Raw genomic sequence first — 15,148 nt, forward strand, 5'->3', positions numbered from 1 at the left:
GGGAGATTCAGGCGATTCCAGCTCTGCTAGCGATTGCGGGTCACCGCAGCCGAAAGGGAGGTCAACTAATAAAGTCTTCGTATGGTTGAAAGAGAAGGCAAAATGTACACCGCGTGGAAATCCGTGGGTTCTGCTGAATCGTGAGGGCAGGGTTAAATACGTCGCAATTGGAGGAAACTATTCGAGTGTAAAGATGAAAGAGCTGCTGAAGGAAAATTTTGCTGGACTTGCAGCAGTTGACTTGAATAGGTAGGAAGAGTACCAGAGCACTTAATCTCGCATGCAAGTTGTATGCATTGAATACTGGATGTAAACGGATAAGTTTATAGTAATGTAAAAACCAGGTAAGGCAAAACAAGGCAAATTCCAGCCACGCGACGTAGGATTCAAGACAGCCTTTAGTAATTTACCACTTATACTTTAACTATTTGCTAGGGATCATTCATTAAAACTTAAGTATGCACAGTGGACCTGCTGCGACTGTAAGGCCTGTAAAGGAGTGAAGTCTGCTCGTAATATACAAAAGCAGCACCTTTTATAACAAATTCAGACCCACCCCATAGAGCATCATTTCACGTGTCGTCATCAACATTAAAAAATGAGGAATTGTCAATCCTTATGAGATTTTAGTTAAGTTGGTTCATAGAACAGTTGAAGACTTTTCTTTTAACAAATTTCAGTTTTATCGGGTTTTTCGTCTTCTGCTAAAGCAAGGTGGAATTGACTGGTAGCTTCCAACTGCCATATTTATGACCCTCCCTAGCACGAAACATCGCACAGACCTGAATCTTTGTGAGACTGTTTGAATATTGATCTTATTTTATCCCTTTGATTCTTGACTTCATCTGTTTAATTGTTTTGATGATGGTTTGACAGTGAAAACCAGCAATTGGTAAAATATTTAAGGAAAGCAGGAGCCTTAACTCGAATTTTCAGATTGGCAGGGCCAACCATTGGAGAAGGGAGAGGAGGCAAAGGGGCAGAGGGGAATATGGACTGGAATAACACATGTCAAACAAGTCTAGAAACTTATCAATGATCATCTCTATTTATATTTACTACATACTATATTTACTATATAGTGAATTGAAATCCCATTTCATATGTAGCAACTGTAAACTGTATGTGGTGTCAATGTTGGCCCTTTCTTTTCATATAATTCGTCTATACAAGTCCTCAAACCGTGGAAGCAGAATGGAAAAAGTATACAAAGGCATACCAGACGCCAAGGAACTTTTTAGAATTTATGGCAGGGTGAGGGCTAATTCCAGGCGAATATATATGGTTTTGCATTGCCCAAGAAATGGAGGTTTGTGTAATCTTTCATAAGAAGTTAGGGGTTTGTGTTGTTGCAGTCAGCTCATAAATGTCCTTGGCCACAAGCAAAAAAAATTGTTGACATTATGACTTGACTCAGCACCAAAAGATTGCAATGAGTGCATTCACATTTATGTAGCATGACTCATGGGTAAAGATAGTAAAGGCCATCTTTACCAAAGCTTCTAGATAACTGTGCTGCAAAGGCTGTTTTATAGCGAATTTGCATGTTGACATGGATATAAGTGCAGTGGAGTAAAATATATGGCCACAGCACCAACAAATATCTGTTAGAATTTCAATTACACACTTATACAAAAAAATGGAACATGTACATTTTGGAAATAATAGCCTCCTGAAAGTGGGAATGCATTTTCACTACACTTAAAAAAAGAAAATATTCTTTGGCAGACATATGCAACAACATAACCCAATTATTCTGCTGAGAAATTTAAATCTTGATATTATGACTTTTAAATATTAATCCTTTTTTTATTTTTATTACCATGGATTGCACTACAAGTTTAAGAAGGTTCTTTGCCTTTCAAAATTTTCAATATTTATGTCATAGATTAGACCAGATAGACTTATCAAAGGAAAACTTGCAATAAGCTCATATTTCCACTATTTCACTAATAATTCAAAACACTACTTAAAAATTATTTGTTTCCTTTTTTATCTCAGGATCTAACACTAACCCTCAGTCTATACCAACACCAGGAGTAAGCAATCCCAACCATCCTTCTCCATCTCTTCAAACAAATCTTAATTTTGGTGTTGCTTCCCTCCAATCCTCAACAAGCCAATCCCAACTCTCCCCTCCTCCTGCTCAGCCCAATTCCAACCCACCCTCAACAAACCAATCCCAACCTTCCCTTCCCCCTGTTCAGCCTGATTCCAACCCACCCTCCACAAACCAATCCCAACCCTCCCTCCCCTCTGCTCAGCCCAATTCCAACCTGCCCTCCACAAATCATTCCCAACCTTCCCTTCCCTCTGCTCAGCCTAATTCCAACCCTCCCTTGCTTTCTCAACAATCTACCACTCACCAAAATCCCAGCCAATCTCAAACAAGTGTGACCAATTTTCCAGCCAGAGACTTCCAGTGGTGCAACAAGTGCGGCAAGTGGTGTTGTTAGTCTGGTGGACTTGACATTGCCTACAAGTGAATGTAAGTGCTTAATTGATTGGCACATTAGTTATTAAGTTTATTAAGGATTTATATTTTAATCCTGTATTTGCATCTTGTGTGAAAGCAGGTGATCCATCTGCCGTAGATAATTATCGAGTGATACACCTGAAACTGTGTTGTGTTGTTTTTTGAACAGATGGTGTCATTGCTTTAGATGATATCAATGACGATGAACTTGACAGAAGCTATTTAGCTAGTAACCCAGTAAATGTTGACTCAGGTAATATGATGATGACTGATGACATAATATGATGATGACATTTCAGCTGGGATTGTAGAAGAAGACACGAGTTCTTTGGGAACTCAAGGTATGTTGGAAATATTGTCAATAATTCAATGCACTTTAATGCAGGGCTCTCCCTGGATGATGACAATAGAAAAATTTCCACTAGATACAAAATAATATCTTGCCAAAAGCAGCATTCTAGCTTAAAATGCATGACTCAGGCTTCCTTATATCTTGTTGCTATCTGTTTCATATTTTCAGCTAAACATATATTTAAAAAGCTTTTATTAATCCCTGGTTCACATTTCACTGTAGACTATAAGCACTGGTAGATTAACTGTTTAAGTACAGACAAAACAGGAATTGAAATCCAAAACTAAAAATTTTTTGCCCTTCATTAGGTAAAAGGAAAAACAAAAAAAACAAAACAAAACAACAAAACAGAACAAAACAAAAACAATATAACCGGTGATTATCTTTTAATGAGTAACATGTGCAATTGCATTTTACTATCAGTGAAAAGAAAAAAAGGAGAAACAGATACCTTTACTTTCATTCACACACTCTTGGCATTAGTTGGCCATAAGCAAACTACAACAAAAGTTAAAAAAAAAAAGACTGTGGGAAGATTCTGGCACAAACAACCTTAATGGATGACAGTTCAATTGAATACCATTACTATTTGTAAACCACACTCATAATAATTTTGTAGTGCCATTGAATGATATGGACAAAACACAGGAAGTGCTTTCCTGTGAACATGTGCTGATGGAGGCAGCATCAACCCACGAGGACATTATTCTGCCAATCTTTTTGACCTTGACATATGAGGAAGTTTGTGTCAACTCTTTAACTCTCAGATCAAATTTGTAATTCTCCTTACTGTCAACCATACAATCCTTGTCATGTTAGTTCAGGGAATTTAGTATTGGATCAACTAATTATCCCCAAATTGATATTTTTCTTTATTCTCATCACTTATCTGGTTGATGTGGTGTTGATATTCTAAGGATAAATTCTGTCTAGGTCACTCGTGGGAGTTAAAGGGTGTCATGGCAGTCAATTTAGTTCCTGTTATATGTTTGCCCATATAGCTTGCAGTTTTTAGGTTAAATGTTTATAGTAAATACAGTTAGCATACCCATATGTCAATGTGTTAAATTACTGACAAGTAACATGTTGAAACAGACCCTTTTGGAAAAATATACTTAAGTTACTGTTTTGCTTAATATGGTCAACTTTCATTTCTCTATCCAACATATAATGCTATTCTATGCATTATAACAATGCACTGTGTCGTGCCATTATACAAAAGAAATGACAAGTCAATGTAAAATTTGACATGTTAAGGCTATGATGTTAAATTTTACTCTACTTTAATCTATAAAATTTGTGCATCTAGATGTGTCACCAGGCCAGGTCTGACAGGAGGAGCATGGTCATAGTGATCCTCAAAGGTGACAACATACCTGATGTGATAAGGTGACTATCAATGATTCTTAAGGTTATTTTTATTACTAAAAGCACACTGTTCTCTACTAAAACGGCTTTTTGCTTACACCAAGTCACCACGACAAATATATACATCAATATTCTAGTTAATATTCTGTAGATCACGCTCAACAGATATCTTTTCCTTAGTAAGATACACATGGCATGAACAGTGGCTTAAAATTCCATGTGTATATTGCTTAAAATCACATGGGTGACATCAATGGTGGTCATGGCGACCTAGTGCAATGTATGCCCACATGACAATTTTTTAAGAACGAAAGTGGCCCCAACTGACTGGTTTCTATGTTTACAATCATACGTTATGCTAAAATTCAAAGCACAAAGATCATTCACTAAACATCACAGAGGTATTCAGGATTTTTCCATATCCATTGTGCAATGCACACATACTGTATTTCACATTATGTAGTGATTAAATTATTAATCAAAGATGTTTCTCCCTTTATCAAATCATCAGGATTCTAAATATTCTATGTAGAATTAATGGAAACATATACTTTTGGATAACAAAAGCAAACTCAAAATCTGGGAGAGAAGGTATTGAATAACTGTCCATATTTTAGTTTTTTTGGAGATAAAAGACAAATAAACTTAACAAAAGGTCAAAGTTTAAAAACTTTCCTAAAATTTAACCAGCTAAACATTAATATTTTAGTAGAATATTTCCATTTTATTGTGATATTGTGTACTGTAAAGAGTGTGTGCATAGATATGTTTCTTCATTATTAAGGGACTTTGATAGTGTTGATCTCCTGTTCCCTTGCAGGATGTATTTAAAATAAATTGTTTCACTTTCTGCAGAAATGAGCTAACCAGTATTTTCTGTTGTTTCATTGTCTCTGTTATGTTTCATTATGCTATATTTGGTACCCCATCACAACCTTCATACTCCAATAATAGATGCAATAATGACCATAATTATCAATGTTCTCAAACTCTTCTTACCATTTTATGTGCTAGTTTTATTCATAGGGTTAAGCATTAATTTTGAAGTTGCTAATCGTGAGGAAATCAGACTTGTTACTTCTGGGTCAGTTAATGGCCTTCCTTATTTTTCCCACAGGTGACATTCGAAGGAAATGTCCCAGATTTGCAGTCTGATGGCAAACTGTCATCCACACTACCAGGTGAGGAATACAAATATTACATCAAAAAAATAATTAAAAGAAAATGAAAAAACAGTGTGAAGAATAAAAATGAAGTACCTTCAAATGAAACTGGACCAAAGGAAGCAAAGCATGAAAACATGTAACTAAGATCATGATGAAGTATATTAAGACCATGCAAGAAAAACAGGCCCAGTCTTAACATGGGTTAATGCAATCCAAAAGGAAATTGCAGGTAACCTGCATCTCTCAGAGATAATAAGCTGAAATTGAGATAAAGATGAGGACTTAGCAATGTTCCTAAATACAAGGAAAACATGTTTCTTTACAAATTTCACAAGAAATTGCCTTTAAAAGCCAAAAATCAACACTGATCATATATCATGTTATTGATGATACCCTTAACTGTGGTCCAGATCATGGCCCTGTTTATGAAGAAGACGACAATGTTTATAATACAATTGTCGATACTTCAAGCTTTCTTCCAATAAATAATAGCCAACAACAGGAAAAACATTCAATAAATCAGCTAGTTTTACAAGGTCATATTAACTGGTCAAGTTCAAGCGACAACCCTTTAAATAAATTTACCACCGCATTTTTGGCTACACTGGCATTCCCAACACTATTTCCACATAGTGAAGGGGATCCAACAAACCCGTCCCTGTTAAAAAATGTTACTCTTTAGGAAAAGATCAAACACCTTATTAACCCTTTCACTGCCATGGGCGACTTTAGTCGCCTTACCTATAGACCGCCATGGGCGACTTTAGTCGCCCAAACAATAGCATTAAAATGAACGAATCATAGTCCCTGTTCTAACTAACCAATGAAATAGCTTCTTAGATCAGGTTAATCAAAACACGTGCTGGTTTCATTTTTGACTCGAAACGAAGCAAATTTAGCTCATATTTGACTCGAGAAATCCATATTTTTTATTTGTTTACAACTTTGGGCATTTAAATATGGCGTCTAATCGAAGGTTTACTGTTGAAGAGGCTTTGGATACTATTTTTGGCGACAGTGACTCTGAAATGGAAGAAGAAGCAAGTGGTTCAGAAAGCGAAAGCGCCAGTGACACTGAAATCAACATGGAATCGGCTTCCGAAGGTGAAATGGAGAATAGCATTGATGATTTCGACACAGACATGTCAGCCGACGAGGAAAATTTGCAGCAAGCACGAGGAGCTAGACGTGGTATCGCTCGTGAGCGAGAAATAGAGTGGGAATTTTACGAGGATATTGATCCGTTCAAGTCCACATGGCTTCAAAATTTTGACAAATGGCCGGGAATACTTGTTGATGCATCTAATTATGTCCCAGTCGACTTTTTTTATCTCTTCTTCCCAAATGAAGCTTTTGAACTGATTTCAAGGGAGACAAACAGGTATGCACAACAGTATTTAGATATGCCTGCTGATTTTGAGCCTTGTTCTCGTTTCCGAGCCTGGAAAGACACATCTCCTAATGAAATAAAAGCCTTTTTCGCTTTGCAAATTGCAATGGGGCTTTGCCAGAAACCAGCCCATGCTGATTATTGGAGTGGATTTTGGTTGACAGCCCTGCCATTTTCATCTGTGATGTCACGCAACAGGTTTGAACTGTTACAAGCATTTCTGCATTTTAACAATATTGAAAACCAAATTGCCAGGGGTGAAGAAGGTTACAATCCTTTATTCAAGATTCAACCTTTGTTGGACATAGTCAACCCAACTTATGAAAAGTGGTATCAGCCAGCACGTGACCTTACCTTGGATGAAAGTATGGTCAAATTCAAGGGGAGACTATTTTTTCGGCAGTACCTTCCAACCAAGCCCACAAGGTGGGGGGTCAAGCAGTTTGTGCTTGCTGAGGCAAAAACTGGCTATTGCCTGAGGTCCATTGTCTACACTGGCAAAGCATCATTTCCTCGATATAAAGGGGTCAGCCTTTCGGAACAGGTTGTTTTGTCATTAGTGCAAGGATACGAGGACAAGGGCCACATTGTTTACATGGACAATTATTATTCTGCTCCATCTCTATTCAAGAAATTGGAGCAAGAGAACATTGGTGCCTGTGGAACTGTGAAAGTAAATCGGAAACAAATGCCAAAAGAGCTCTTGCCATCAAGATTGTCTCTAAAAAAGGGAGAACCGCCTGTTTTTATGCGTTCAGATAATCTTGTTGCCTGTGCATGGCAAGACACAAAACATGTTACCTTTTTGAGTACTGTTGAGAATAATTTGACAGTAGACAAGGCTGTTAGAAGTAAGAATGGGGAAGGGGGTTATAGGGAAGTTGAAAAGCCAGTAATCGCTGATCGATACAATTCAAACATGGGTGGGGTCGACACCCTTGACCAAATGCTAGGCACATACCAATTTCCTCACAAGTGTGTCAAATGGTATCATACCCTTTTCCATAGGGCCAGGGAAATTGCCCTCGTAAATGGGTTTATTCTTTACAAGAAGGCAAACTCCACTAAAAGAGTTAACCCTAAAAAGTTTAGAGAGCAAGTAATAACTGGGCTTTTGAGGGACTGGAACCCGCCTCAGCCTCAAAATGGGAGGCCCTCAGATACCCCAGACCCTCTAAGACTTACTGGACACCATTTCCTAGGAAAAAATGAGAACCCCAAGCAAAAACTTGATTGTCGGGTTTGCTCTGACAGGAAAAATAAGAAAAGGGTGCAAACTTCTTTTTATTGCAAGCAGTGTGATATAGCATTATGCATTGTTCCTTGTTTTGAACGTTATCACACTTTGCGTCAGTATAACTTGTAAACATTACACTATGGTACTGCTCAGTATCACTTGTACACAACACACTGTCTGATATGACACATAAACCCTCATGTTTGTTATGATGGAGAATATATTAAGACATATTTGTTTCTTTGTCTTTATAAAATTCACTGTCATTATTTGTTAGTGGTGCAACAGCAAACTTGTTGCTAAAAATCACTTTTTAGGAAGAATATTAGCCTTTATGCTTGAATGTAACTTTGTAAAGTTATGATGAAGAGATTGTTCAGCTGAGTTAAGTCCTTTCAGTGTTTTAGGTAAAAAATACAAAGAGAAATGAAAGGGAAATTTAATGTAAAATAGTTATTTTTAAGAAACCCATAATGCCTTGCAATGAAAGTCAGGTCACATGACCCGATCACCCCCCCTGACAACGTAGAAAAATATTTGTTTATTCCAGATACTATCCTGAAAATTTCATTTTAATATCTTAAAAACTGACTGAGATATAAGCCATTAAAGATTGAGAGTGATTTTTTGAGGTTACTAGTAAAAAAAAACCTGGCAGTCAGAAAACAGTCTTTGTCAGAACTGTGGCAGTGAAAGGGTTAAATTTGGAGAGAAAAAAGATAATAAATGGTGTCATCGTTTTGCAAATCATTCAAGATTTTCTTACTGGGCTTTAAATATGATTCAACGTAAACAAATTCTTTAACAAACTGGAATATTTTTTAAGAAAAATCCGGGAGAAAAACATTTAACATTGCAAGAGTTAAGAGACAGATTACAAATAATCAAAGCAATCTTTTGATGACAAAATTGGCACGGTACATCACCAATATAACTGGTTCAGGCCGATTGGTTTAAGGCAAAAGAAGATTTAAAAGCAATCATCCAACATGTGGGTGCTCCAACTTTCTTTTTCACATTTTCCTCAGCAGATATGCACTGGCCACAATTACATGACCTTTTTCAAAATACCTGTAATACAAATGGCAATGAGAATTCTCCTGATGTAAGACACCAGAATGTTATTGATAACCCTCACATAGTTGATTGGTTCTATACAGAACGGTTAAAGAGCTTTATGAAACATTGGTTGTATAACACACTTGATGCCAAATGGCATTGGTGTAGATTCGAATATCAGTCCAGAGGTAGTATTCATTGTCACGGTGTTGCAAAATTAAACAATGATCCAGATTTGTGCAAATTGAGTGACACTGCACTAAAAGGATACTTGGCAGATGTTCCTGAAGATGAAAGTACACCTGACAGTTTAACTGTAATCAATGGGAAAATAGCTAGTGAAGAAATCTGCCAGTACTATGATTGGATTCTCTCTGCTTGTAACCCAGTTCCTCCAGATGAAGGCAATTGGATAAAACCAATTATTCATCCTTGTCAAAAAAACTATAATGATATTAAAGAATCTGACAATGACTACATCGATTTATTAAACATGATTCAAAGGCACACTCGATGCAGTACCAGCTATTGTTTAAGAAAAAAAGGAAATGAAAAAGAACCTTAATGCAGGTTTAATTTCTCATTTCAACATAATGAAAAAACCTCATTACAATTTGAACTTATTCATTCCAAGGATAACACACCAAAATATAAAATACAAGTTGTAACTAAAAGGAATGACTCCAGACTCAACAGTCACCAACGACTTCAGCTTCAAGGCTGGCGTGCAAACTGTGATATTCAACTTGTTGTAGATTACCAGGCCTGTGTTGAGTATCTGGCAAAGTATGCAGCAAAGAGTGAAACAAGATCTCACCTCCTTAAGAACACATTCAGTGCTATTGTTCACAACTGTCAGTCAACTGCTGATGCCACAACAATGATAAAGAAAACTGTCATGAAAACACTAGGTCAGAGAGATTTTTCTGCACAGGAAACAATGCACCATTTGCTTTCCCTTAATTTTGTCAGCTCATCCTTCATAGTATTTCCTGTGAACTTGAATGGCTCCCATAGACTTAACCTGTCTGATGCACCCAATGAAGTAGTAACAACAGATAGCTTACTTCATACATATGCTCAACGAGACAAATATCGAGCAGATTTAAAATGCAACTTGACAAATATGAACTTTCTTGAGTTTGCAACAAAGTACAAACTCGTTTCTGGCAAATTGGTTACTCAGCCTAAAAACCTAATTCCAAGGGTTTTTCCTACATATTCTTCAAGCATAAAAAGCCCCAATTTTGCCTTGTACTGTAAATATCAATTATTGAGATATAGGCCATGGAAAACAACACCACAAGATGCATGGGGAAATAAACAGGAAAATGATGAACTATTCATTAGTCAGTGGAAAACATTCTTGCAGTCAGAGTATGCCCAAAACTATGTTCCTGATTGGCATGACAAACTTGAAGGTTTACAGGAATATTCTGATTCTGATTTACATACTGAAAAGTATACTGAATCAGAGCAACGTGAAGAATGGATGATTTTAGCAGACTTTTCTATTTCAAACAATTCAAGTGATCCTGAAGCTTCCTCACTACATAATTGGCAGACTAGACTAGACAGCCTCTTACCCATATATTTCACAACAAATAGCTGAAATGCCATCCTGGATAATTTCTCAAAAGCAAACATATATTTATCAAACTTCAAATAACCCTTTCAACAACATAAACATCAATACTTTCAGTGATATGCAGGCACTTGCATACAATTCAGTTAAAGAACACTTCGAAAGCCCAAGCCAAGAACCACCCTTACTTTTAATAATAAATGGATTTGCAGGAACTGGCAAAAGTTACCTTATAAGTGCTTTAAGATCTCTACTACAGCAATCTTGCATTGTGACTGCCACTACTGGAAAGGCATCATTTAATATTAATGGCAAAACAATTCATTCAGTATTAAATTTACCTGTTGGTCCAAGAGGTAACAATGATCTTAAAGGAAAGTCTCTTTTAAGGTTGCAAGACCGGTTACGTGATGTTAAATATATCTTAATTGATGAGTATTCTATTCTCGGCCAGACATTGCTTGGCTGGACTGACAAACGATGCAGGCAAGCAACTGGACTACATGATGAAATTTTTGGGGGAAAATCTATTATTTTGGTAGGTGATCCAGCACAGTTACCACCTGTTGCAGACAAACCTTCATATCATACAAAGCCCACAGGACCTATTGGCAAACAAGGGAACATTGCATATTTAATGTTTGATAAAGTAGTAAGATTATCTGCCAATCAGAGGGTACAGGGCTCCAGTGCTATGCAGCTTGCCTTTAAAAATTTATTGATGCGTCTTCGCACTGGTGATTCTACTGAACAAGACTGGCAACTTCTTTTATCTCGTCAACCATCACTGGTTGCAAATCTAAATGAATTTGACGATGCTATAAAATTATTTTATGGTAACAATGATGTTGCTGCGTACAATCACCAAGAACTGCTGAAGCTTTCTCAACCAGTAGCTTGCATTCAAGCTCGCCATTCATCTTCCACTGCTAAATCATTACCTCCTGATGAAATGTCTGGATTAGTACCTATCTTATTTCTTGCCAGACATGCTTCCGTAATGCTTACAATGAATTTATGGCCAGAAGTTGGACTGTGTAATGGAGCTACTGGAAAAGTTGTAGACATCATATTTGCCGAAAATCACTCACCACCAGATTTACCAATAGCAGTTATGGTTAAATTTGACTATTATACAGGGCCATCATTTACTGAGTTACTATCAAAATGTGTGCCAGTGTGCCCTATCACAGTAACATCTCATTCACTTGATACTTTTCATGAAAGACAGCAATTACCTTTAAGGCTTTCCTAGGCTACAACAATACACAAAATCCAAGGACTCACTCTAGAAAAAGCTTGGATAGATATTGGTCCACGAGAACGAACAGAAGGCATGACATATGTTGCAATCAGTAGGGTGAAAATACTAGATTCTTCTGTTATTGAGCCAATGTCATTTGAACGTTTGAAAACTATAAAGAATGCATCAAACTTCCAGTTCAGGCTACAAGAAGAAGAGCGCCTTTCTATGTTGGCAAACAATACCACCTTAAATTCCATTCACTAAACTCAACTACAAATCAATGTATTAACTTCATCATCCAATTCATATTTCAATTCATGGCAAGTAACTGACTGAAATTTCACTTCCTTTTCTCATGATACACTAAACAAACAACTTTTTGCGTGTAAATAAATTGTAAAATATAATAAGTTTATTATAACCATTATTATACAACGACAACTTTCTGAGAAGCAAAGTATATCAATTACTCAAACCAAGCAATCATTAGTACAACTGGTGCATAACATTTGGAATTTTTTTTTTTTTCAGTGCTTTTACATTCACAGATCCATGGCATCAAAGTGAAAAGGTTTGTACTCTTATTGTTATTTTCCCACTTCACAAGAATATGTAAACTAAATTTTCCATTTATAATCTTCCAATTTCATTTACTTCAGTTCTGATTTTTTGTGTGTTTCTTTTTACAGATACTCCACCTGGTTTTGTGGACTCAGTGTCATCAACGAAAAAAGGAAAATCTGGTACAGATTACTATACATTTAGCTTCCAAACATCTCCAGATAAGTTTGCTAAAGTCATTGGCTTTGACCAGAAAACCCACCAGCAAGCCATTCACTTTGAGAAAACAAAGTCACCTTCTAAAATATTGAGTACCAGGGAAGATGATGGCCAAATCTTCATAAACCAGTACACCTCACTCCTCAAAGCTAATTCAAGTGATGTCAATTTTGATCCATGCAAAGAGCATTCTCCTGCAGGCACTTCATCATCAGCCAACCTCCCTGACTCATCTGCCACAGATATTACATTACAATAGCTTGACAAACTAACACGAGACCAAAGAGTGAACATAAAGGCAACCTTAACAATGGGTTCTTTGGAGCCAAAAGAACTTGTAAAAAGAAATAGTTCCAAAGGGAGGGTAAAAGAAGACTGTGTTCTCGAAGACAAAACAGGCAATGCCATCATCCATCTTTGGGATGACACTATTACAGCGATGACCACTGTACAAAGCTATGACATGAAGAATCTCAGTGTCAAAAACTTCAATGGGAAGACGCACCTCGGAACAACAACAGAAACCACTTTCACTCCAATTGATACCCTACTGAAAGACATAAAAGGAAAAGAGTTGTTAACCAACATTAAAAAGACAATAACAGTAGAGGAATTTAAATTCAAAGATAAAGTAAACACCTTCATGGTTTGTCAGATTCCAAACTGCAAAAAGAAAATGCCATATGCTGTTTATTGCAAAGTCATTACTTGTACTAGTTGTGGCACCTGTCAAAAGGTCAAAGCATGTGAAAAGGGCATGTCTGCACATTTATGTGCACAAATCGATGGTAAAGATGTCTGGCTGACAGCCTTTACAGACGTCATGAAAATGTTGATCAACAAAGTAGATCTGTCATGCAAAAACACAACAGATGAACTCAAAGAAGGACTACTTAACCTGGAAAATGTGAAATTACTAATAGATTCTACATCAAACTTTAAACTGGATATTTTAGAATAAACCCGTCCACATTACTTGAAACTTTTATTACAACAAAACTAATGTTTATGTTGGACTTTAAAGAGCCCATTGACATTTGCAGTTCTCGAAACTTATTACAGTAATAAGGTAATAAGAACTAAAGCTTTATTTATTAAAAAATACTGTTTTCGAAAGCAAACATTACAAAAGGCTCTTTAGGGGCGCGCTGCAAAATCAAAATATTGAGAGTAGAAATAAAAAAGGTTTTTGTCAAAATAAATGTTACATGTCAGTTGTTTGATCCTTCTTTCATTTAAACTGCGAACATAACGAAATCACACTGATAAAAATAGATGAATGTAAGTGACTGATGATGATCGATATAGGGATGAAAAATGCGAACGAGAACTAAATCACACATAAACTGGGACAGAAAAATAGCCAGGACTAAGTAACTGCCGATGGAACTTAATAAATACCAAAGTTGAGCTTTCTGGAGTCAGCATAATAAACTTGAAAAACATCTGCATTTCATATCCATAATTTATCGTTCGAAAAGGAGGCTATGATTATAAAGAATAAGGAAAGCGAGTTTGCTTATTATTAGATACTTTAAATATTTCTTATATTGTATTGGGCAACATGCAATTTTATTTTGTCAATGTACTTTATTTTATAGATATGATGCTTTATTTATTTTTGATCAGTTGTATATTTCAATATAATAGGGTAAATTTTTTTATTTACTATATTATATTTTATTGGTTAATTGTGGGTCCGCGTCAGCCTCGTTAGCTGCTAATTTTCTTAACGTGATTTCTTTTGCCGCTTTTTCTTCGAAGAAGTGGGAGTACCCAAATTCCACCAAAACTAAAGCTATTTTATGCTCTCTGGTCTGTTAAAGCTAGACCCTGACTTTTTTTTTCGTTTTAGTCTGTGCTACAAATGACACGCTCTATCCACGATAAAAACTTTCAATTTTTTTACGGCGCTGTAAATGGATTTCTATGATTGCTAGACTTAGGGCTTCACGGGTCAGTTAAGTTCTTAAAATAATATAAATTCCAGTTTGTAGATATATAATATTAAATAAACTGTGATTATGATTATTTAAGGACGGAAAGATGAAAGAAAACTAAATCACTCAAATATAACTAAACTGTGAAAAAAAAAGCGCGTTTTATTAATGACCGCCCAGAAACCCAGATTTGCTGCCAGGCCAATTTTTCGTTCCTCTACTTTTCTTTTCGCTTTTTCTTAAACAAAGAGGGAATGCTTACAGTCTACTAAAGGCAGACTATAACTTTTTTCAAATGTGCTGAAAATAACCTGTTGCGCCCACGATAAAAACTCTCATTAATCCTGGTGTTTTTATTCTTTTCTTTTTTGTCATTTTCTTGTTATTTTTCTTGTTTTTATTTATTTATTTTTTGCTGCTTGGTGCATACTGTCAACCACACAATGTTAGGGATTCTAAGTTTGCAGTTACAGAAGCATATGGGTTTAAATTATTAATTTTTCAACTTGCAGTATTCTTTTTCTCTTTCTTTCTTTCTTCCCTCCATTC

At 36.2% G+C, this 15,148-nt stretch overlaps 2 pseudogenes; both read left to right on the forward strand.

Moving 5' to 3' along the window:
- The first annotated feature begins 6,321 nt into the window (after positions 1-6,321).
- Positions 6,322-7,783, forward strand: LOC131770685 (piggyBac transposable element-derived protein 4-like; annotated as a pseudogene).
- A 2,145-nt stretch (positions 7,784-9,928) lies between these two features.
- On the forward strand, positions 9,929-12,143 carry LOC131773344 (ATP-dependent DNA helicase PIF1-like; annotated as a pseudogene).
- Positions 12,144-15,148: the final 3,005 nt, after the last annotated feature.

Source organism: Pocillopora verrucosa, chromosome 3, assembly GCF_036669915.1.
Source record: "Pocillopora verrucosa isolate sample1 chromosome 3, ASM3666991v2, whole genome shotgun sequence".
NCBI lineage: Eukaryota > Metazoa > Cnidaria > Anthozoa > Scleractinia > Pocilloporidae > Pocillopora > Pocillopora verrucosa.